Raw genomic sequence first — 27,152 nt, 5'->3', positions numbered from 1 at the left:
CTGCTTTCCCTTCCCAGTTGATTAGTCCATGAGTGGTGTGACCAATTGGAATCAGTGGTTTTAATTTGAGTAGGCTCTGTGCCTCTGTGGTGGCAGAGAAGAGAAATGTGACCTGCCATTTGCCAGCAGCCACATTTGTAACAAAGTGGAAGGGTGTTGTGAACTGAATGCACAGGACAGTGATTGGAAAGAGGAAAAATATACTCGCAGTGCTCAAGTCCTTGGTCCCAGGACCTCATGTCTGAGGGTGTCTGCTTCTCCCACAGTTTGATGATGTGAGTGATACATGCTCCTTTTGATTCTGCTTGGATTGTGTTGGGTTTCTGTCACCAGCAATCAGGTTTCTTGACTAATGAATAATAAATGTTTTTCTTTCATGAGAGAGGGAAAGAGAGAGAGAGAGAAAGAGAGACAGAGAGAGAGAGAGAGAGAGAGAGAACTAGTATTTGTTGAGGGCTTACTATGTGATGGTCATTGTACAATGATCTTGTGCATTATTTCAAGTTATTCTTAAGCAGTGCTTTGAGATAAATATTTTTATTTAAAATTAAGAAATTTGTAGCTGAGACACAGAGAATGGAAAAATTTTCTTAAGCCAAAGAGCTAATACGTGTCAGAGCCAGGATTCACATATAGGCTTTTCTGACTTGGGAATCTATGCTGCTATGCTATTATATCATGATAATTGGAAGGTAAGCCAATATCAAATGCCAATTGCTGAATAAAGCAGTGTGATTTAGTGAAGAGATGTTATTTGGTCAGGGAATTCCATCTCCACTCTTTCCCTTACTGGCTAGGTGACCCTGGAGAGGCAAAACTCTGAATATCTTCCTTGACCTATAGCAGTTCATCTTATGCAAAGATCATATTATATATCCACCATTTGACTCATATAAACTGTTTTCCAAACATGAAATGTATTTCCAGAGAGCTTTCTGTAATCCCTGGCTTTGCATCCAGGGCCAAATTTTTGCCACATGTTGGGGAAGGGCTAATATTTGTATTTGTTTGTAGCCAAGAACAAAGATAAACTAAATGACCTATTCAGGGATTCAGCCCCCAAATCAAATTCACAATTGATAGAGAACACAATTCCTAATCAATAAGTATTTACCTAAAATATCTAGGTAGCCCACTGGTTAGCAGTGGGTTTTTGAAACCTATTATTTGCAAAGTTCTTTTGGTGTCAATAGGTTAAATCCCAATAATCCTTTATTTAGTGTACATCAAAAGTAATATGGTAATGCTTCATTATGAAATTCCATGATATTGTTTGGTTCATATGTTATAGGTTAAAATAGACTTTCCAGAACATCATAACTTCCTACAATAGATTCTGAGGTAAAATTTAACCTTCAGGCAAGGTTTGGTCCCACCCAACAACATAGGAAAAGTCTCAAAGTATTTTAACTCTTAAAAAAAAAAAAGTTACACTAACTGAAAAGAAAAATGTGTGTGTGTGTGTGTGTGTGCATGTGTGTGTGTGTTTTCAAAGAACTGTTGTTTGAGTACTTTGTAGGTGTAGTCAGGTTTTTCACACATCCCACATTCACCTAGAATTTAAGAGTGAATATTAATATTTATTCCTTTTTTCTACTATAAATACTGTGTTTTGAGAGTTGGGATTGGCTGGGCTTTTATAGATTCTCTTTTTAATGCATTTGAATATTTTGATCATGTCAGGTTTTCTCTTGCTGACATGATTGTGTTGACATGTACAGGCAGGCCTGCATGAAGAAGAAACTATGAAGGTGGTTAAACTCAAGCAACTGGCTAGTTACTTATTATGAAAACTGATGCATTGACTGAACTTTAAAATTTAACTTCTGTCTCTTCCCAGATTTGTGACAAAAAGCAAAAAGGACGTTTTAAATCCCTATCGCTTTCTACAGGAAAACAATGTCTTAGGTCAAAATTGTTACTGACATCCCTTATGTGTAAAAACTCAACAGAATCTCACACTCTAGGAAACATCACTTTCATCCTGTAGAGTTGCACAGAAAAATAAATCCATGCTATTTTTATTTTATAAGATATTTTTTTTTCATATCTCTTTGAATTCTTAAAAGTTTTCACTGGAAGGTATTATGCTATCCCACAGTACTAATACCTGGCTAGACATGCTCACCAATACTATAGATGAAATATTTCAACTCCATTCTCTCCTATCAGCACCTTTCCATTTACTCTGATCTCCCACTATGAATATTTGTCAAAAGAGAAAATTCAGAAGGGATGATATGAGAATGGCCATGGCTCATTAGAAGCTGAGGAAACAGAACAAAATTAAAATGTGGGTTTCCCCATCATCTTTTATTCATCTTTTATTCCAATATAAATTTATTTTATTTATCTTTTATAATTATTAGGGTATTATACCCTAATACCCTAAATACCCTAATCCTCAGTATTACCCCTGAGGATAATACTTCAAATATTGCTCTCTGGATAATATTTCCTGAAAAACTGAACAGTGAGGTTTTTTTGTTGTTGTTGTTTTTTTCACCTGTAGTATTATAAGATTTCAAAGGATGCATTTCTGGAATGGAGGAATTTCTAGGCTATTGTTGAATGTCTATAAATACGCTAGCCCTCACATATGCCTTGTTCCTTAGCTTTCAGACTGTTCTCAGTCTCTCTGGGCATCTTCTTCCTCTTCCTCTACTTGCTTCTTAAAGTGTTCTCAAGGATTCTGTCTGCAGCTCTTAGTCTGTATACAAATTTAAAATTCCTTATGATTCCAATGTGCTATTGGCTCTGATATCTTTATTTTTGGCACTAATTTTCCTTAGCTCCCGACCCATGTAACCAAATGCCTCCTGAATGTCCCCTGCTGTAGGGACCTCAAACTTAACATGTCTGAAACCAGAATTATCCTCTTTCTCAAAGCAGATGTAAATTGGAGTGACTGACTGGCCCATGGCATTTCTTTTCACCTGAATGAATGAAGTAGATAGATTGGGTTGGGCCAATCATATCTTGTGTTCCAGAGACTTGGAACCTAAATGGAGAAAGTAGAAAATGTAAGTGGTTAGAGCTTACTCACTTTGATGGTAGTTCCAAGAAAACAAACTATTATCAGGCAGAGAACCCAGAGTTCTTGCCAGAGTCTGTTTTTTTTCTCTGAGTAATATATCACTACAGCCTTCTTCTCTTCATACTTTCCTTATATTTAATAACTGTACCCAGCTGCCAAAGCTAGAACCTAGAAATCTCAAGACTCTCCTTTGTCTCCCCATTCAGTCATTTCCTCAGGACAGAGATAGGGCATTTGGGGTAGAGGTTGTATTCCACTGTCTGAAATTATCATCAAAACTTATGCTGAAAAGTCCCAGAACATCAGAGACTGGCTTTCTGTTTTTCAGTAGGTGTTAGGCACTCAGTTTTCAACCAAGGCTGGAAAACAGTATTGTTTCTTTCTTTCTTTTTGTTTGTTTATTTTAATATTTATTTATTAATTTTGAGATAGAGATGAGGGGAGGGGCAGAGAGAGAGGGAGAAAGAGAGAGTCCCAAGCAGGCTCCTTGCTGTCAGTGAAGAGCCTGATGCAGGGCTCAATCCCACAACCATGAGATCATAACCTGAGCTGAAATCAAGAGTCTGATGTTTATCTGTCTGAGGCACCCAGGTGCCCAGACTGCTGTTTCTTTAATCAGATAGCAGATGATGTAGTTAATTTGCATTTGGGCACTAAGTGTCTACAAACGTTAAAACTGAAATCTTAGGGCACCTGGGTGGCTCAGTCGATTGAGTGTCTGATTTCAGCTCAGGTCATGATCTCATGGTTTGTGAGTTCGAGCCCCATGTTGTGCTCTGTGTTGACAGCTAAGAGCCTGGAGCCTACTTCAGATTCTGTGTCTCCTCTCTGTCTCTCTGCACCTCCCCTGCTCACGCTGTCTCTCTCTCTCTCTCTCTCTCTCTTTCTCTCTCTCAAGAAATAAATAAATATTAAAAAAATAAAATAAAACTGAAATCTCACGTGCAGCCTGGTAAGATGATCATAGAATCCAGGGCACACAGGAATGAAAGCTGACCAAAGAAATAGCAGGGGCATGTCAGTCACTTCATGTTCATCACACAAACTTTCTCTCTCTTTTTGTCTGTCTTCTCAAGTTCAATGAGCATTCTATGGGACCTTGCTAGGCCTGTCTCAATCTCTCCATCACCGTATTAGTTATTTTGATCCAGCGTAACACTTTGTGATATAGGAATTATTTTCTTCATTCATACACAAGACATCAGAGTCCCAAAGTTATCAAAGTTAACTATCTGAAATTACACAGTTAGGAAGAGGCAGAGCTGAGTTTCAAATCCCGAAATAGTGAGCAGATTACACAGTATGACATAGGACTACATGGAATACAAAGGAGAGTTTTTATGGCTGAGATGATCCAAGTGACTTGACAGAGAAAATGACCCTTGAGCTGTCCCTTAAAGACTGAGGACAGCATGTGACATGGAGAAAGACAATTTTAAGTTAAGGGAAGATCATGAGCAAAAACCTGGATCTATGAGTACAGGGCATATTTGGGGAAGAACTAGACTAGCCCAGGATTTTGTAAGAAGTACACATTCAAGGAAGTAGGATAAAAGAAGTCTAGGAACGTGAGCTGAGAATGGGAGTTGGATGTCATCAATGAATGAATGAAAAAAATGGGTGGAGAGTTGGAAGGAATGAAAGTAGAACATGAAAAAGAAAAGGGATGAAGGAAAGGAGGAAGAAAAGAAGAAAGAGAAGATGAAATAAATGCAACCGTTCAGTAAGAGGAAAATGATTGTTTATTATGTCCTGGGGATCTTGCAATGACATGGGACTACCAAGATATGGTTTTGACTAGTGTCAATGTATCCACATTTTAAACAAATAAAACAACACTAAAAGCTAGTGGATGTGCACATTTGGTAAAAGAAGATACAGACAAAATATAAATACAAACTGCAGGACAGGAGTTTCCTCTGCAGAGGGAAGAAGAGAGGACTGATTTTAAATGGATTCATACTATTTCATCTTTAAATAAAAATGAGAGAGAAAGAAGGGAGGGAGAGATCTGTACCAAATATGAGAAAGTCATAATACTTGAGAATCCTGGATGGAAGGTGCATGGATATTTCATATATTATAACCCTACTTTTCTGTGCACTTGAAATATTTGCCAATTATAGTAGAGATTAAAATAAACTATCACACACACACACACACACACACACACACACACACAAAGAAAGAAAGAAAAAAAAGAAGGAAGAGAAGAAGAGAAAACTACAGCAAAAAAATCAGAGGGGGCAATGTTGAGTGGAACAAGATGAACAATACCATAATTTGGAGATGTATGGAAGGTTGGTAATTCGTAAGTGTAATGGGGGCCTCTTGGACTTTATTGGTAGTAATTGGAATCCTATGTGATAGGATAAGTTTGATGAAATTAATTTAGGAGGAGATCAAGATATATTTTCCCTATCCCTTCCCGTAAGGATTTTTTCCAGGAGAGAAAATGAATAAAGACTTTCAGACATACATTTACAAGGAGGATGAACACCACAGGGAAATATGGTGTAAGTAATTCTAGAAATTTTTGACAATATAAAACCTATGACCAAATGACTGAAAAGATGTAATCATACTAACTATATCATCCTTCTTTAAGATACTAAACTTAAATACTTAATACATAACAAAGAGTATAAATAATAGAAAAATAAACCAATGGGACAATAAAAATTCCAAAACCAGATATTTGCATATATCGGATCTTGGTATATGACAGAACTGTCTTTGCATATCAGTAAGGAAATCAGACTACCTTCAATAGATGGTAATGAATAAATAAATTAACTGTGAGAGAATTAAGTAAATTAATTTAATTCTCTACTTCAAATGATATATAAAATCTTCTTTAGATTGGTTTAAAATTTAAATGTTAGTTGCAGCACTTTAAAACTTGTAGAAGAAAGTAGAGGAAGATACACTAAATAAAACAAAAAGTATAGACTATAAAAATATTGATATATTTCATGACACTAAAATTAATATTTCTCAGCTTTTGCCTTCGGTCAAAATAGGGTAATAATAGAGTCTGAGTTTCCTGTCTCATCTGAAATAGCAACAGCAGACAATATATATAAGACAGTGGCAGTCAAGGCATTGGACATCAGGGGATGAAAGGCAGTGACCCCTGAGAGATAAGAAATAGATGAAGCGAGCCCTGTAATTACCCCAGTTTACTGCCTTGTGAATTTCCAAGCTAGATTACAGTAAAGGGTATCCATGCAGAGCTCATTGGTCTCCCTGAGTTGAGCAGATGGAGTTGGGAGTCTGAGGAAACCAAGGAAGTTAGAGTTCATAGGGCAGGATGCCAGACAGGAGAGAGCTGCACGGAAAGAGAACTTTAGAGATGTGCAGATGGTTACCCTCAGGCATCCACCAGAGTGCTGATTAGCATATGCATGTAAGGAAAGTTTTGAAGCCATACTGAAAAACTTCTGAAGGCATTACTGGGAAAAGTAATTAGAACTTACACAGAGGGTTAGTGTCTGTTCCCAAAAGGCAGAATGCAAATCCTCATAATTCAGAGGTATATAAGACTGCAAAGAAAGGTCCTGCCTCAGTAGCAGGGAAAACGTAACCCTGGACTAAATGCTACATTGGTCTCACCTAACATAGCTTAATAGTAAGACCCAAGAAGATGAAACTGTTTCTCAGAAGCTTAACTGTTACCAGAACAAAGCCAACATATATTTTTTATAACGTAAAACTACTCAGTACCCAAACAAGGTAAAATTTACAATAAAAAATTATCAAGCAAGCAAAGAAGCGAGGAAATACAACTCATAGAGAAGAGAAAATGAGTGAAAACTAACCAAAAAGTTGCATGCATGATAGCACTATCACACAAAATATATTAAAATAGTTGTTATCAATAGTTACTGCATTTATCAGTAATTGAAAAAAAATAATCAACAAAAATATGGAATATTTGAATAACGCTATCAACCAACTTGTCCTAAATAACATTTTTAAAACACTCTACAAAACAACAGCAGAACACATTCTTTTCAAGGGTGATTGAGCATTTACCAAGATAGACCATATTCTGAGCCATAAAATAAGGATCAATAAACTGAAAAGACTGAAGTCATATAAAGTATGTTCTCTGATCACATTTAATTAAATTAGAAGTCAATAACAGAAAGAACTCTAGAAAATTTCAAAATATGTGGGAAGGAAATAATGCACTTCTAATGACCCATGGATCAAAGAAGATATCAAAAGGAAAATTAGAAAGTATTTTGAACTGAATAAAATGAAATCACAACATATCAAAGTTTGTGAGATATCACTAAACTGTACTTGGCAAACAAATGCCTATATATATTACAAATGAAGAAAAGTCTCAAATGAATGACCTCGGTATTAAGAAACTAAAAGAAAAGAGATCTTACTTAAGATCAAAGTAAGAAGGAAAAGAGATAATAAAGATTAGTTAGAAATCAATGAAACAAAAATCAGAATAGAGAAATTGATGAAACTAAAAGTTGATTCTTGGAGATCAATGATATGTATAAACCTCAAGGCAGATTGATCAGGAAAAAAGGAGAGAAAATACCAGTTAGCAATACCAGGAATGAGAGAGATAACATCTCTACAGATCTGGCAGACATTAAAAGGATGACAAGGATATATTATAAACAACTTATGCCAATAAATTCAACAACTTAGATGAAATGGACAAATTTCTTAAAAAATACAAACTAGCAAAGCTCACTCAAGGAGAAATGCATAACTTGAATACATGACATAACCTGTAATATATTCAATGAAAGAAATTCAATTTCTTGTGAAAAACATGACCACAAGAAAAAAGGAAAAAGAAAAAGAGAAAAGAGAAATAAAAAGAAAACACACTTGGGGCGGTTCAGTTGGTTAGGTGTCCAACTTTGACTCAGGTCATGATCTCACGACTTTTGAGTTGGAGGTCCGGGTCGGGCTCCATGCTAACAGTATGGATTCTGCTTTGGATTCTGTGTCTCCCTCTCTCTCTGCCCCTCTCCCACTCACCTTCTGTCTCTCTTTCTTTCAAAAATAAATAAACATTAAAAACAAAACAAAACACACACACACACACTCTAGGCCCAGATGACTTCACTGGTGATTTTATCAAACATGTAAGAAATGAATAATATGAATTCCACACAAACTCAGAAATTTGAAAAAAGAGGGAACACTTCCCAACTATTCAAGAAGACAGGCAATATTATGATACCAAAACAAGACAAAAACATGACAAGAAAGAAAACTATAGACAATATTCTCTCATGAATATAGATGCAAAAATTCTGAGCAATATATATTTTTTTGCAAATCAAATCCAATGTAATATAAAAAGAAAGATGCATGATGACAAAGAGGAATTTATACTCCAGAAATGCAAGGCTGGTTTATCAGTCACATATTAATAAACAATTAATTAACAAAACTAATTAAAAAAAAACAAATGGTCATCTTAATATATGCAGAGAAAGTGATGACAAAAGTCAACATCAACTTCAAATTAAAAACTTTCAGCATTCTAGGGATGGAAGAGAACCTGGTAAAGGTCATCTAGGAAAAACTTACAGTTAATAGACTTAATGGTGAACAGTTGAATGGTTTCCCTCTAAGAGTAGGAATAAAACAGGATCTCTGTTCTTACCATTTCTATTAAACATTGTTCTAGAAGTTCTGGCCAGTAATATCAAGCAAGACAAAATAATAGGTCATCTGGATTAGAAAGGAAGAAGTAAAACTGTCTTTAATCACAAAAAATTTGATAATTTATTTAGAATAGTTGATGAAATCTACAAGAAACTACTACATGAGTTCAGCAATGTTGCAGCATACATGATAATATGCATGTATGCATACATATATTCACTAATAATGGGCAAACAATCGAAATTAAGGAAGTTATAATAGACTCAAAAAATTAAATAATTAAATCTGACAAAATATGTATAAGACTGATACACTGAAAACTACAAAACCTTGCTGAGAGAAATTTAAAAGGACTTAAATATGTGGAAAGGTATACTATGTTCATAGTTGAGAAGTGTCTATATTGTTAAGATCTCAATTCTTCCCTAACTGATCTATAGATTCTAATAAAAATCCTAGAAGAGTTGTGTTTTTTTTTGTTTGTTTGTTAGCTGTTTGTTCTTAGAAATTGGAAAATAGAATCTAAAATTCATATGGAAATGCACAGGACACACAATATCCAAAGCGACTTTGAAAAAGAAGAACAGAAGTTGGAAGACTAACACTACCAGATCTCAAGGGTTATTATAATGCTATAGCAATGAAAAAGCATGTGGCCTTGGCATAAAAATAGATAAATAGATTGTCAAGCTGCCAGATACCAAGGTGGTCAATTAGGACAAAGAGCCAAACTTAAAATAACAGTCAAGTTTGTATCCACTTAGTGTGACAGTGCATCAAGAGGCAAAAGAGAAAAGGGTTGGCTCCCCAGTGTCTATTTTTCCCTACAGATGGCACTGGACATGGGTCAGAGGATATGTAACACAAATGAGGTAAACCATGATCACTGCAAAGTTGCTGTAAACAAGCTCTTGCCTTTTGTATGGACCTGGAGTACCCACGGGCGGAAGGTGGAAGGGGCTGAAAATGGAAACATATTGAGTCACAGTGAGGAAAAGTCCCTCAGCCAAACCTCCCCACACTTCTACACTCTCCTCCACAAATAGGTCTCAGTTGAGGTTCCTAGAAAGTGCCTCTGTCCAGGCTCTGATAAGGAAGACTTGGAATAGAAGTGCCAGGGCAATAATGCAGATATGCATGAGCATGACTGGCCAGGGGAAAGGTGGTGGTGTCCTTAATGAGATTTCCCTCCAGAGACTACAATAAAATGGCTGTTCACCAAGTCTGGTGTGGGGATGACCCCTTCCCCCATAAGGCCTGCTGCATAAAGCCTTGTAATTACATATGGTTGGTCCTGAGAGATCACATGTAGAATTTTAGCCTGGAGCTGGACTACTCATACACAAGGGAATAAAATAGAGAAGCAGACAGGCAACTGATTTTTGACAAAAGTATAAAGGCAATTTAGTGGCAAAAGTATTGTCTTTTCAAGAGAGAATGTTGGAATAACTGGATACCCATAAGGCAAAAAATGAACTTGGAGTCATACCTCAGGCCACATACAAAAATTAAGTGAATTGTAAACCTAATGTGAAATTTCAACAATGTCTACAAATCAAAACATGTCTATATGCAATGTATACACTAGCAATGAATGGAAATCACGTAAGGTAAAACCTAACCCTGCAAAACTCACAGGAGAACTCATAAAAGGAAATATTTGTTACCTTGGGGTAAGCAAAAATTTCTTAGTTATCACAGCAAAGCACAATCTGTTAAAAAAATGTAAAAAATGGATGTTAGACCTAATCAGAATGAAAAACTTCTACTTTGTGAAAGACACAGGTAAGAGCAGAAAGACAAAAACAGATAATGAGAAAATACTTCCAAGTCACACACCTGTAACAAACCTGTATTTGGAATATATGCTTTTGAAAGTAAAAACTGTAGAAATAAACAACACAAAAATAGGCAAAATAGTGAAGATATAATTTACCAAAGAAGATAGGCAGATGGTGAGTAAGCACAGAGAAGGATGATCAACCTCATTGGACATAAGAAAAATGCAACCCAAAATGAAAATGTAGCACCACTGCACATCCATCAGAATGGTTAAAATTAAAACATTGACCATACTAAGTGTTCACAAAGGTGTTAAAAAAACTGGAACTCTTATACACCACACCAGAAGTTGGAGGACTAACACTACCAGATCTCAAGGGTTATTATAATGCTATAGCAATGAAAAAGCATGTGGCCTTGGCATAAAAATAGATAAATAGATTGTCAAGCTGCCAGATACCAGGGTGGTCAATTAGGACAATGAGCCAAACCTAATATAAACAATCAAGTTTAGCAGTTACTGTTTTTTTTTTATAAGCTTATTTATTTATTTCAAAATGGAGGGAAAGAAAGAGGGAGGGACAGAGAGGGAAGGAGAGAGAATCCCAATTATGTTTCATGCTGTCAGCACAGAGCCCGATCCAGAGCTCAGTCTCACAAACCATGAGATCATGACCTGAGCTGAAACTCAGAGTTGGATGTTTAACTGACTGAGCCACTCAGGCGTCCCCGTTTGCAGTTTCTAAAAAGCTTAATGATTTAAATGTACATCTATAGAGTAACCCAGCCATTCCAGTACTAGGTATTTATTCACCTATAAGATGTGTAAGCATATGTTCATACAAACACCTGTTACAAAACTGCAGGTCAGCTTTATTTGTAATATTCAAAATTGGAAACAATGCAAATGTTCTTCAATATGTGAATGAAGAAAAGGTAAATTGCAGTATATCCATATAATGGAATACTATTCTGAAAACTGTATATAGCAATATGGATGAATCTCCACAAAGAATTATGCTGAGTGAAAGAGGCCAGACAAAACAAAGAGTAATACTGTATGACTGCATCTGTCTAAGAGTCTAGAAAGTGCAAACTACATTATTGGAAAACACACCAGTGGTTGTCTAGAGATGGGATGTGGAAGGTGGGGCATGAAGGACAGATTACAAGGGAGCATGAGAAACTTTGGGGGCTGATAGAGATACTTATTATATTGATTGTGGTGATAGATAGTTTAATGGGTGCATATGTCAGAACTTAAAAAACTGTACACTTTAAACATGTACAGCTTTTTGTATGTCAATTATACCACAATAAGGCTGTTTAAAAATTATTCATTTTTGTTCCTGGAAATACATCCTTCTTCCTTGCAGATAATGATCAGGACGATCTTTCTCTATGTCTCAAAAGCAACATTAGGCAATTATTGTTCACACTATACCACTTAACTCCAAACTTGGTCATAAGAACTTCTTTCAGTTTCCTTCAGTAACAGCAAGACTTTTCTGAAGGCTTCAGGAAAATTGATATAAACTGTGAAACAAAATTCTCGAAATCAAATATGTGATTGTGGTTGGTGGAATGAGATGACTTCTACTGGCCTAGGAAAAACAATTGTTAAATGCTCAGCAGGGGTGCCTGGGTGGCTCAGCTAGTTAAGCTTCTGACTCTTGATTTCAGCTCAGATCTTGATCTCAGGGTTCCTGAGATCCAGCCCTGTGTCAGGCTCTTTGCTACTCTGTCTCCCTCTCTCTCTGGCCCTCCCTTGCTCAGGCGTGTGTGTGTTCTCTCTCTCTCTCAAAATAAATAAACATTAAAAAAATGGTAACATGTTTGTGGTTGTTATATTGTGCGTACTACAAAAACTTGAGGAAATATTATTCCATTATTTAAAAACTATTACCTGATTCAGCAAATAAACTGCTTTGGTTCCCTGACACACCAAAGTTGTGAGAAGCTTTGTTGTGTTCTGTTACATCACTTTTGTCTTACAAATGAACACGGACAAAAATAGTAACCAGTATTCACAGTGAAACTATACTCCCTCATCAGTTGCAAATAGGCATTGGCTATACAAAAATTTAGCAAAACGCAATGAAAATATTCTATTGTATGTTCTATTATCATTCGCGGAGTTTGTGTTATGTAAACATTATATTACTAAAATGTATAAAAACTTAACTATGTAAAAATAGGCCTTCATTTTTCCCCAGAGAGTCTACTGCTAAACATTTAGCAGTATATCACTGGGCTACTTTCACTGTTCATAAATGAAGACCCTATTCAGAGGTTTTCCTCATGGAAATCTTGGCAGTGGCCCCTTCCAGTCACTTGCCTGGATATGCCAGTTCACTCTAACAGGAGTTGTCTGTCCATGAAATATGAACCAAGGACAAAAGTATTTTACTCACATTTCTGTAACCAATAAGTCCCCTGGAATAATTTTCTCCAAACAAGGCAATACTTACCTCTTAAAATGGGAGTATTTTTCAGGGTTAATTTTTCAGCTTCAGTAGGTATCCTGTTATGTATGGTAAATAGCAAAAACAGATAAGATTGACAGATTTGCTACATGAAAAATCAATGCTTTTGTAGTATAAGAAATAATCATTCACAAAATTAAAAAGATAGTGATAACTCAGGAAAGCAAATGCAGTGAATATTTCAAAAGGTTATTAGCTTTAATCTATAAATTTTGACACATCTACAAGAAAAGGATGATACCTCAGTCGGAGAAAAAAAAACAGGTACAAGTCATGAACAGAAAGTTTACAAAATAATTCAAGTGGCCTATAAAACACAATAATAATCTTATCAATAATAACAACTATTACATTTAAAATAAGACATCATATTCACTTTTAAATTTGAAGATTTTTAGAGGGACCTGGGTAGCTCAGTCAGTTGAGCTGCCCACCTCTGCTCAAGTCATGATCTCTCAGTTCATGAGTTCCAGCCCCGCACAGGGCTTGCTGCTGTCAGCACAGAGCCTGCCTCAGATCCATTGTCTCCCCTCTCCCTCTGCCCCTCCCCCGCTCTCACTCGCTGTGTGTCTCTCTCTCTCTCTCTCTCAAAAGTAAATAAAACATTAGCAAAATAAATTTGAAGATTTTAAATGATAATCTTGGAGAGGGTAATATGGGGAAATAAAGGGATTCTCAAGTACACTTGATGGGAGTAAATTGGCACACACTTTCCAGAGGGCTCCTTGGTGGTGCTCTCCTTGTCTCTTGACCTTGCAGTTCTACTTAAGGTAGTTCGTAATTAAGACAATAGTTAAGGACATGTGGAAAGATGTAGCTAAGAGAAGGTTTGTCACAGCTGTGTTTATAATAATGATGTATGTAAACATATAATATTTAAAAATTAAATATAAACTTTGTGATAATAAACTATATGCCTAACAGGAATGAATTGGTTAAACTATATATATATAGTTTATGTATATATAAACTATATATATATAGTTTATATAAACTATATAACTATATATATATAGTTATATATAACTATATATATAGTTATATATATAGTTATATATATATATAGTTTATATAAACTATATATATAGTATATATATACACTACATATATATGTATATATATATATAGAGAGAGAGAGAGAGTATCAACCACAAAAATTAGTGAAATATTAATAATTATCATGGAGTGACTTCAATGATGTATAATTTTGGTATGAAAAATAGCATCTTAAACTCTACAGCATCATCTCACTTTTGATGGAAATAGGTATGTATATACATACGCATAAACACATTTGATAAAATATTGAAGGATATATTAAAAAATGTTACCTGAACTTTTATTTTAGGCGTCAATTATTTTTTTTTCCTTTTTTTTTTTGCACACTTGCATTTAATTGTTCTGCACTGAGGAGACATTGCTTATATAACAGAATTTAAAAATCCATCTCCACACTATTTCAGCACTTTATGAATTTCATAATCAGGTGATTTAAAGACTGGTTAGTGCTTGGATTCTTTGGGATTGCAGCTGTTTTGCTTAGAGATACATTTGGAAGCAGCTTGGTAGGGTGAGTATGACCTCAGAGGGCACTCCTGGAAGGAGTAGAATTCCTTGTGTTTGCACTTTTCCTGGCTATGCAAATACTGTGCTGACTGGAGCAGCCACAGGTGGCTAGTCTCTTTGTAGGGCGGTGTGGAAATGCAGAGAGAGTGACTCATTTTACTGGGGATGTGACTCTGGGTTTGGTTACCCACAGGCATTTCTACTCTGCCTGAGTCCCCTAGGGGAGGTTTTATTTTAACATGTTAGCAGAGGCTTTTCCAGCCCAAGTGAAAGGTTGTGAATGACAAGGAGGGACCACACCCTCTCATTTATATCCATTTACAAGGATTGGGGCAACATGACCTCTGGTTTGTACCCTTCTTTGGCATCTCTGGGCAAAAAGCCTTAGGCTTCTGACTTTGGGGTTGAAATTTTGACTACAGGACAATGTCTCATATTTGAACCATTTCTATACTTCTATCCTTTAAAATTATCCTAGGGAGCTCACTATACATCTATCATGAAAGGCTCAACATAATAAGAAAAACAGGGAGGGAGGCAAACCACAAGAGACTCTTAAATACAGAGAACAAACTAAGGGTTGCTGGAGGGGAGGTGGATGGGGGGATGGGCTAAATGGGTGATGGGTACTAAGGAGGGCATTTGCTGGGATGAGCACTGGGTATTAAATCATTATTACACTATATGTTAATCATTATTACACTCTATGTTAACCAACTTGGATTAAATAATTTTTTTTTAAAAAGGCTCAACAGGAGGGTTACTTTTGGAAATAAGGGACTGTGGGGTTTGTTGTGTAAAACATTGAGAAACCTTCTTTTGCATTTACAGGTGGCAATCAGTAGGATCTGTGTTCCATACTATGAACAGTCTCCCCATCATTTCTTCTGTCCAATCTATTGACAAGGGCATCATTAAGAGAAGTCAATTTATGATTCAACTTGACAACCTATACTGAACTTCAAAAACAGGCCAGGAGCTGTGCTAGATACTGAGAATAGAAAAATGAATTAGACAAAGCTTACAGGTCAGTTCTCGTTACGTAGAGTTCACAAGGGACTTTGTGTGAATGAATACGGAATGTCCATAAAGTGTGAAAATATAGGCCTATATGTATAATCATATATGCATAATGCCAAGGACTTCTCCAATATATAAAACCAGTAATGTAATATTTATGTCTTCAGACTTAATAGACACCTTGTTGAATATAATATGATTAAGTACTGGGGTATAGAGTTAGACCCTAAATTCCAGTGAATAACCAATTCCATCTAATGGAGACAAATCAGGGAAAGAGACAGAAAGGAAGTTACATTAAATAGGGCTTTGGGGAATGAGTAGATTCATTAGGTGAAGGAGTTGAGGAAAGGTATTCTGTGTAAAGGAAACAGTACTGAAAATCGGACGGATCACGGTCCTGTTTGAAGATAGAGGTCACAAAAAATTTTCAAGAAGTGGAAATGCAGAGTATTGTTTATGCTGAGGATTGAGATGCTGACATACTGACAACTAACAAGCGTCCATGGTGCCGGTTTCCTTCCATTCTTGACCCTACTGGCAGCCAGAGATTTGACAATCATCCTGTTGATACTGGTAAGAAACATAACCAACCAATGCCTAGGGAGTGGGCTAGGCACTTAACAGGGGTGGCAGCTTATATTTAGGAAGCATGAGGTACAGGTCAGAGATGTGCCTGTTTGAAAATCTGTAGTGGCTTCCAGGGCTACCATGGTAATCATACAACTCTCTGCCTGTGGAGGCTCACACAGTGCCTGGAATAGTCTTCTGTGCAGCTGAGGTTGGATGGGAGAAATTCCATAGCCAATATTCTTGAGCCCCAGACCTGGAAGATTGATCTAGTCAATGTCCATGTGAACTATTGAGGGTGAATAATAGGATCAAAGCCCAGGTATAGGGTCTAGGGGTAGAAACTTAGGCAGGAATCTGAGAGATTCACCTGGTGTCATGTGGGAGCTTGTAAGAAATGCAGACTCTGTGACCTGCCCCAGGCCAAATGAATCCAAGTTACATTTTAACAAGTTCCTTGATGATTTATATACCATGAGTCTGAAGACCACATTTTGAGTAGCCGGGGCTTGAACTGCTGGTTCTGTAACTTGGATGCACACTGAAAGCTTTAGAGAATATTGATGCCTGATCTCTGGGACATACCTACAAATATCTTGATTTAATTGATGGGGTCAGAACGTCAAAAGATGGAAGATAAGATAAATAATCAGGAAAATTTGTCCCTAAGAAACAGGTTCTCAGTCTCAAAACCAAATGGAAGTGTGGATTGGATGGATGGATAGATGGACTGACGGATGGATGGATGGATGGATGGATGATTGGATGGATGGCTGGTTAAGAAGGTAGAGGTCTATAAGATAAAAATGTACAATACATACTTCCGGAGGACCTTACATACACTAAAGTTTAATAAGTGCTCATCTAGGTAGAGTCTTGGCTAACTATAGAGAAGCAATCTAAAGTGAAGTATTTCTCACTGGTGTTTATTTATACAGGACGATCCTTATTGTTTAATACTGACCCACTCCTTGCAAAATGTTTAGAATCCCTGGCTCTGAATACCAAGTGCTGGTAATATGCTCTAGTCATCATGATAACCCAAATAACTTCTCTCCCATTTAGAAATGGTTCCTCCAAGCTGCAAACTACCAGCTTAAACTCCCACGTTCCCTGTTAGGATCATGTGAGAGACTGATAAAATTTACAGAGCATTGCCCATGTTTAACACTTGACTGTGTCAAACTGAGTTTGCACACGTCAAATCACACCTCTTGAAGCTGTGAATATGTGCAAGTGAGGAAGTGTAGAGTAGGGTGCAAAGAACACTGAACCTGTAATCAGAAGTTTGGGTTTGAGGGCACCCTCCAGCTATGTACCATCAGGTTACCACTTTTTTGCCTGGGAGTTCCCAATCTATAAAATAGGAATAAAAATACCTAGATCGGTTGTCTCATAGGACTGTTAGGAGATGATGAATACAGAGACATTTTAGATATCATAAAATTTTATTTAAATGAAACTTAGTATGATTCTAAATAATTACTATGTTCCCTATAATATGGGAAATCTTGAAGGTGGGTGTCAACCCTTACATGCTGACATCACCACAATACTGTATGTTTTAGAAGTTCTTCTGCAGCCCTGTCTGTGCCAGCCAGCAAGCCTCCCATGGGTTGAAATATGTGTATCAGGTTGCTCAAATAAAAATAAACTGCAGCTGCAATTTTAAAGGTTGTTTTTGACTCTAGCCCCTGCATCCTAAAGCCTCTTAGAATTTCCCCCATACACATTTAAAAGCAGGTGGTCAATGGGAAATTCCCATAAGTCCCCTCCACAGCTTTTTTTTTTTTTAGCTTGCTTTCAATAGTTACGTTCTGCTCTATCAATTTCTTTCTTTCTTTTTTTATTCTCTTCCTGTGTGTCCTTTTCTTGCTCCTGTATATATATTGCAAAATTGTAATGTGTGTCTTTAGGCCAGATAGAATTCATTTCCCTTTCCGTATCTGCTTCAATCTGCACTTTGCCCCAGAAGCCTGACTCCATGAACTATATCAACATGCTTCTACTTTTCAATTGGGTTTGGGAAGTAGGCATCCCCAGTAGGCAGACGCAAGAGGAGAGTGAAGTGAGGTTCTTTATTTCTCTGGTTCCTGCCTCTTGTAAAATCTACTCTACTCGGAAGGTCACCTGTTTTTTTTTAAGGTAGCTGTTCTGTAGGCCTTTCTTTTTCTAGGTGAATTTCTCCCCCTCCTTGGATCTTGGGATAGGATACTACCACTGTGACAACTCTTAGCTTTGATGCTATCCCTGTGTCTCCCCAAAACTCCACCTACCCCTTTGTATTTATTCTCATTGAGGATAAACCCACTTTGAATTATCTTATTTTGAATTGGACATCTATGTCCTCTTTGGACCTTACTGATGTAGATGCTCAGCAAAAAGAACACTGGACTTTGAGGATCAGGACCAAAATTAGCCATGTTTCTGCCAATAATTTACAAGGAACTTACCCTGTTAAGGCTTTGGTCTTCTCTACATATAGTAAAATGAAAATCTGGGGCTATGTGATCTTGGAAGGCAGCTTTCCAAGGCACTGACCGTAGAGTTTACAACAGGATAAAGTAAGAGAAATAGTAATTTTAAGTAGGAAATTTTGCTATGATGATCATTAGCTGGAATTTGCATACCTGTGTTCTCTTTAGTGTCATTTCATCAACTGGGACTTATGGCATCTGTGCAGGTGGAAAAGGAGCTTTCTGATGTTTCAATTACTTTGACACTTATTAATGTATGTGATTCCTGGTAGGCGGTGGTTTCAATCGTTGTTTGCATATTTGAAAATGGTATGCACATTAAATTTAGAAATGTCTGCTTGTTGGCCTATGTTGTCCAAATTTGAATGGTTTCAAAAAGGAAACACAGCTTTCTGTTTTTTTAGACAACATTCATCATCGTCCATCAATCAATCAACTAACTGTCTTGGAATACTTATTGTCACTCATGCTGATGCCAGCTTCTTAGTTACCATTGTTTTGACTCTTGGGAATCAAAGAAAAGCACACTGAGAAAAAGAAATGACAGGGAGTGGTTGGCCCTGACAGCCTTTCATTTGGAGCCAGCAGCGACGCTGTTGGCTTCCTTCAAAGCAGTGGTGCTATTTTGTCATGTTATAATTCTTAATAAACCCCCCCCCCCGAAGGAACCTAACTCAGAGAACTTGCAGTTTACTGTTGTCGGCTCTGAAGGGTCTATTGAGCTAACAGAGTGACCTGTCAAGACTCATTAAAAAATAAAACCCACTTTTATTTCCATCATTCCTAGTGAATCCAAACCTAGGGTTTTGCTGCTCATTTCTTTCTCTTCTGTCAAAGTATATTACCTTCAAAAAAAAAAAAAAAACAACTAAGCAAACTGCCAGAGTTCTAAAGATAAGTAATATGCGTACAATACACAACATCTTGCAAATAGTTTTATTCTTCATTAGCTCTTTTCCCACTCACCATCATCTTGTGAACTTTGATTGAGTGGATATTTGGTAAACAGTAACATCAAGACAGAAAGCCAGGTTTTCTGATACCAGACCAAAGCTGTATTACAGTGTGCTGCAGATGTGTTTCTATCCTCTGGGGAGTGTTACATGCTTAGACTATCATCTTTTACTATTCTCCGCAACAATGCAGGGCAGGAGAACCACACAAAGCAGCCTGAGTGAAACAGAAGACAGAAATGAGCAGAGTCACTGGAAATGGTAAATATAAGACAAATTGCCAGTTCTTTGGCAAGAAGTAAAGCTCAAGCCAAGAAGACAACTTTAAGTCTAATTCAAATTCAATTCAGTCATCTTTACATATCACTCACATGGGACTATCCCACCTGCTTTCAATAACCAAGTCTGTGAATCCTCATTGCACAATGATGTCAATAACCAGTTCCTTCTTCCCATGTATACAGCATCTTCCACTACCTAGGCCTTTATCATCTTTGTCCTTGGCCTTGCAACAGTCTCTATCTTAAACGGCACCCATGTCCATTCTCACACTGCCATTAGATTAGTCTTCCTGTGATCACAATAGATGGTTACCAAAAGTTTGCTTGAAGGAGAAACTGATCTAGTTGTTTGGAGAAGCTGATTACAGAACATGATAAAGTTAGCAAAGAAATATTACAGAAGTACTACAAGTTATCCCGATAATAAATCTTTCTGGATAAGATCTAAGGAAGCTCTTCAAATAAATTTTGCATTGTAGTAGATTGTGTTAATGCAATACTGCTACTCCATACCCAGTATTTAAGTTAAGATGCTGTTTTAGTCTGCTAAGGCTGCTATAACAACATGTCACAGACTGGGTGGTTTAAACAACAGACATTTATTTTCTTGCAGTATTAGAAGCTGAAAGTCAGATCAGAGTGCCACAATGGTTAGGTTCTGGTAAGAAATCCCTTCCTGGCTTATAGACAGCTGTCTTCTCACTGTGTAAATACCAGTCTAAGCCTGAAGAACCAAGTATCAGGAGCCCTAATGTCCGAGGGCTGGAGACGATGAATATCCTGGCTTAAGCAAAAGGGAGAAAAATTACCCTTCCTCTGCCTTTTTTGTTTTATTAAGGTCCTCAAAGGATTGCGTGATCTATCAATTCACATGATAACCTCTTCTGGAAACATCCTCACAGACACACCCAGAAGTGCCTTGTCAGCTATCTGGGCATCTCTTAGGCCAGTCAAATTGACACAAAAAAATTAACCATCACAATGACCAAATCTTAAATTTGGTAAGGAGAAGACAGTTGCATGTTTAAGGATATTCAAAGGATCAGACCAACACAAATTCCATAAAAAGATGTATTTACAATTTCTAGTACTGATTATGAGGAGTGAATTAGCAATAAGTTGTGTACTACAGTCCCTATGCTGGTGTAGGCATGGCGCTTGTTTGATTAACTTGATTGTTATAGAAGATCTGTAAAATAGACATTATTAACCCAGTTCAGATAGCATCACTCTTCTACTCAAAGCCTATGTATGGATCCCACTTGAAGTCAGAGTGAGAAGAAATCTTGATAATGGCTGATAAAAGCTGATGTAATTTCATTCCTTCCTCCCCATTCCCATTTCCTCTCTGCTCTCAGGTCCTTCCACACACCCTCTTGCCTCATTGGGTTCCTTCCAGCCACATTGGCATTCTTGTTGTTCTTACAAAGCTCCAGGCAGACTCCAGGCAGACTCCTGGCTTAAGTCCCTTGTATTTACCATTATTTTTGCCTGGAGTACTCTTCACCCAGATATCTACACGGCTTACTCCAACACCCCTTTCAGTCTTAGCCTAAACATCACTTGCTCAATTAAGCCCAATTTAAGCAAAATAAAATTGCTCCCTTACCCTGTACCTCAGCAATTTCCATCTTTTTTCCATTCTTTATTTTTCCATAGCACTGTTACCTTATAACGTAGTATAAAATTTATTTATGTATTTTGTGTATGAACTGGTATTTGTCTTCTGGATCACTGTCCCATCCCGGCCCTTCCTTGACCTTTATTTTTAATTTAAAAAGATTTTAAGTTGATTTATTTATGTTGAGAGAGAAAGAGAGAGAGAGTGCAGGAGAGGAGTAGAGAGAGAAAGAGAGAGAGAGAATCTCAAGCAAGCTCAGTGCTGTCAGTGCAGAGTCTGATGCAGGGCTCGATCTCAAGAACTGTGAGATCATGACCTGAGCTGAAATGAAGAGTCAGATGCTTAACTCTCTGAACCATCCAGGCACCCCTCCTTGTTCTTATAAATGGTAGAAAGGCTAGAGACCTACAATCTATATTTCCCAGATTTTGTTACCACCCAACTTCTGGATATATTCTGTCATTGAGAGGATCAGTCAGGAGACTGGAGGACAAAAGGAAAAGAGAAGCTATTTTATATTGTGTCTAGCCATATATTGAGTAGCAATAGCAGTCATAGCAATTGGTGTGACTCCAGGGTACCTGTCCGGCTAGTGTGATTCCAACAGAGGCAGCAAGAGTGGCAAGAACAGCATTAGTGGCATAGCACTCTTGGAATTTGTCTTAGAGGCAACAACGGTAATAGACTTTGTACTTGAGCACCTACTGTGTCAGCAGGGAGTAGAGGCCCTTAGCTTCCAGCAAAGGAGTTGTGGCAGAGGTTCTAACAGGAGCGGCAGCAATAGTGGGGGCTCCAGCAGCCTTAGTGCATTTGTTCTGGGCACCAACAGCTTCCTTTTTGCTTGTGTAGTTTCTGGGATGGTTGTTCCTCATCTCTGGAAAAGTTCCCTCTCTTCTCTTTTAATCTTCAAACTATTTCAACGTTTTTGCAACCAAATCCTTATAATAAATTGTCTCTGGTGGAAATATGTATAATGACTCCCTTATTCGTGAATAGTCCTTTGCTGAGGTGGGATATTAGAGACTGCTGCCTGAGAGTGAGTACAGAAACACATACTTGTTGCCATTGTTATTGCTGCCACCTGGAGCAATTCCAAAGACCAGGTAAAGGGCCCTTTCTACCCTCCGCTTTCCAATCTTCCACCGATGCTGCCCAGTCACAGAACCTAGCCAGATGTCATCTGGAAAGGCAGTAAGGACGATGTTGGCTTCTAGTTTTTTGTGTTACTGAAAATACAGGGATAGAACGAAGACAATAACTTGTACACGTATTCTTCCCCAAACAGAAAAAGAAAAGTTAATGATTGAAGTGATTTTGGCAATTTTTTTCCTATTGTTTTTTTCAGCATTAGAACTGAGTCTGACAATTAATACTCACTCAGTAAATTCTTGTCTAATAAATTACTGTCATTTTTATATGAGAAATTGATTCATTGAGGGCTTTAAAAATTACCTGAGTAACAAGTCAAGACAACAATTCAAATTTAGATCTAGCTGACATTAAAATTGTACAAATTTTTATTTGTATAGGAGAACTACTATTCTGAAGTTCTACTGGTGATATGTCAGAAGGATAAAATAGTAGACTTGAAAAGAGCCTTTGAATTAGAGTTAAGAAACTTATGTTCTAATTGTGTTCTGTCTCCCTTGACCATGTGACCTTGCTTCACCTTTCTCAATCTTAATCATTGAGTCAACAAAGTTTGACTAAGTGTCTTGATTGTGTCATATTACATAGGTTTGGTAATATATACCATAAGTCATATTTTCCAATGATTCATTAAGTCCTATTGATTCAAAATCTATCCCAGATTTCCCAGTGATTCTCTATATCCTTTGACATGACCCCATCCAAGCTACCGTTATCTTCCCTTGGTTTACTGCAATAGCTTCCTAATTCATCACCCTGCTGCTAAGCTTACCTCTTCCTAAGGCTTCCAAAAAGTAGCCAGAAGAGAAGACAATTTTTAACACAAATGTAATCACGGTACTCTCATGCAAAAAATACTTCTTTTCTCCTCTCCCTGGCGTACTATACTTAGTTACTAGAAAGCAACTGATTCCTTTTTTTTTCTCTTCTCAGGGCCTTCTCATATGCTATTGTCCCTTCCACTTCATATGCTTTACTCCCAGCCTTTTCCCAGGACAGCCATGCTCCAGATTATAGCTTAAATATCTGAGTATGGTCCACCCTGTTTACACAGCCCTTTTCATTTGTAGCACTTCTTGATAGATGTATTGGTGTCTTTTCTAATGCTTTATTTAATGATTTTCTTTCATAACAGAAAGTGCCATAAGAGAGGGAAAAGTATGTTTTGTGCAGAACTAAATCTCCAATGTACAGCTCAGTTGCTAACAAAACATCTCTTGAGTGAGTGAATGATTAGGAGGGCACTGAAGGATTTTAAATAGAAAGTGGCATGATCTGATGCACAGTCTTCTTAGAAGGTTACTGTGAATTTTAGTTTCTCCAATGTAAAATGAGGATTAGATTATATAAGGTCCCTACCATTTTCATATTCTTTGATTTTGTTTCAAATCTGCAGCAGGATTCTTAATATTCATCTATTATGCCTTGCCTGTGACATGGGTAAAAGATTGCTATTAAAGCTGTCTTATTACAATGAACAAAAATGGATGCGGACTTGCTTAGTAATTCATGGCAAACAAGCTAAAATTTGTATCGCTGAACATAGGATTATGGACACAAAGTTAAGGGCTAAATAAATATAATTTTGTTGGCTTCCAAACTGGACATTTTCTCCCCTTTAGGATTCCTTTGAGTCAGAATGATTGGCAAGATTAAGGAGATATCTCAAACTCTTTAAAAATGCCCTTGAATGTGGGCCCACACATACTTGATTTACATGGCTAGAACCCTTTGCATTTTTATTTAATCTCATTAGCATGGGGACATGCAAAATCCATGATTTGTAGAGGTCTGGAAATAAATTGAACTACCTAGATCAGATGACATTTTCAGAGGGTATTAGATTTGGAAGAAAAGTAGCAGCCATCCAGCCAAAGTCTATCATATAGTTATGCATTTGTTGACTAAGCAAACTATTGTTTATCATACAGCAAACTTTGTGGTAGGTGCTGTGAGCTACAGATGGGGAAACTGAAGGAAAACTAACCTTTCAAGGGTGACATTTGGTTGTTTAGGAGAGTTAAGGACACAAATTATGAGCCTCAATCTTTAACCCCTTTTCATGATAGCAAGGAGGGGCAAACTATTGCCATTGCTCAAATCTGGGCAGCTTCCTTTTTTTTTAAATAAGGTTTTATCAGAACAGGCATACCTATTTGTATATTATCTGTGGCTGCATTCATGCTACAATGGCAGAGCTGCAACAGGACAATATGGCTTGCAAAACCAAAAATATTCACTATTTTACTCTCTATAGAAAGCTTGTTACTCTTCTACTGTAGTCCTACATGGACTACTTCTAGAAATGATTTTCAACTGGTAAACTAGGGAGTAGTGAAGTATTACCTTTCCTTTTTCTACTGAAATTTCCATAGGTCATTTTCTTTACTTGTCTGTCAACAGTGATTAAAAAAAAAAAAAAAAAGTGATGGAGTTGAGTAGGGACAGGGGTTGGTTGGAACAAGCCTAGGGAATTTGGGAGAATCCCTCTACAAATATAGGAACTACTTCTGTTTGAAGGATTACTTGCCCTCGTAGTACAATCTTATGACTTGGCATCTGGTTTTGAGTTCAATTCTATTTGAATCAACTTCATTCCCAATGCATGTTGCTGAACAACGAGCCCAATTATACCTTTTATGTTGCAATGTGACCCAATGAATGAATATACATAGATCCCTGGGCCAATGACCCAGCTGTCTTATCAAGAATATTGGAAGGGTGCCTGGGTGGCTCAGTTGGTTAGGCTCCAACCCTTGATTTCAGGTCATGACCTCATGACTTGTGAGTTTGAGCCCCAGGTGAGGTTCTCTCCTGACAGCACAGAGTCTGCTTGGGATTTTCTCTCTCCCTTTCTCTCTGCCCTCCCCTGCTAGAATTCTCTCTCTCTCTCTCTCTCTCTCTCTCTCTCTCTCTCTCTCCTCTCTTTCAAAATAAATAAACGTTAAAAAAATTAAAAAAACAAAAAGAATACTTGAAAACAGAGATCCAAGGAATGGATATGGGGTATGGGAATGCATATAAAGGGGTGGACACAAAGTGTAAATATTTTTGCATGACACGTTAATGCCCACCAGACAGCACTAAAGAAGTACTGAAAAGCCAAGTAGACAAAATAACTTGGCTAATTTAAGTTAGTCAGCCTTTGTCATTGACCATTCCAGAACGAGCACAGAAGGCACATGGCCAGATTGGCCCTGGTGGCAGAGATGAAGTCTACACATGGGCTCAAGAGCATACCCAAAACAGCCACTTACCAAGGCTGAGATAGCTACTACTGTCTCTGAAAATCTAGTACCAATCCCTTCATATGGCACTATTTCTCCAGGGAACCAACTGGCCACTGACGGCAGCTTGACCACATCGGACCCCTTCCACACTGGAAGGGCCAACAGTTTTCCCTACAAGGAAAGATACCTATGTCAAGCATGGATGTACTTTTTCACAATGTCAGGGGCACCTGGGTGGCTCAGTTGGTCTGACTCTACTCTTAATCTCAGCTCATCTCTGGATCTCAGGGTCATGAGTTCAAGCCCCATGGTGGGCTCCATGCTGCACATGGAGCAAAACAAACCAAACCAAACAGAAAAAATAAAAACAAAACAAACCTCAGCTCACTCCACTGTCTCTGACAGTATTGTACAGCCAGGTGCCCTTAATGTGGTGGGCACTCCGTGTTGTTCCCTTCACATAGCCCAACTGCAAACAAGGTATGTTGAAATTATTCCCCCAAATAATCATTTATAGTTAATAACTGTTACATGCCTTATTTCATTTAATTCATTAATCAATCTTTAAGATAATTCTTGATAGTATTCCTATTTCAGAACTGAGGAAACCAAGGCTATAAAAGGCTAAGCATTTGCTCAAGATCATTGGCTGGAAAGTGCTGCAACAATGCTTTCTATCCCAGCAGTCTGGCTCCACACTCCATGCGTTCAACCATTGTGGCAATTATCTCTATTGTAATTGCTAATGTATACATATTTGTCCCACATGAGGCTTTCAGTTCATTGCCACTGGCTAGCACAGCATTTAGTACATGGTACCCCCAGAAGGGTTATTGAATTTGTAAAGAAAGAGGGGAAAGGTCTTGAATTTGGGCAGTGGAAGTTGGTTTCTGGATTTGGGAGGAAAAGGAATAGTTATGGTACCATGACATAAATTTTAGATTCTTTATTTTTTAAGTTTATTTACTTATTTATTTTTGAGAGGGGAGGGTAGGGAGGGAGAGAGAGTTCAGGGGCAGAGAGAGAGGGAGACAGAGAACTTCAAGCAGACTCTGTGCCATCAGTGCAGAGCCCAATGTGGGGCTTGAACTCACAAACCGTGAGATCATGACCTGAGCCGAAGTCGAGAGTCAGATGCTTAACTGACTGAATATGCCACCCAGGTGCCTCATAAATTTTAGCTTCTAATTTCACTTAAGAAACAAACAGCAGACTGCATAGTATTATAATGATCTCCTTTCCTATTTCTTTATAATTTGGTGTTCCAGTTATTTATCCCTAAGTAACAAATTACCCCCAAACTAAGAGACTTAAAACAATAAACA

This window comes from Panthera tigris, chromosome C2, assembly GCF_018350195.1.
Source record: "Panthera tigris isolate Pti1 chromosome C2, P.tigris_Pti1_mat1.1, whole genome shotgun sequence".
NCBI classification, from domain to species: domain Eukaryota; kingdom Metazoa; phylum Chordata; class Mammalia; order Carnivora; family Felidae; genus Panthera; species Panthera tigris.
The sequence above is the reverse complement of the archived record's forward strand: the minus strand, read 5'-3'. Positions refer to the sequence as shown.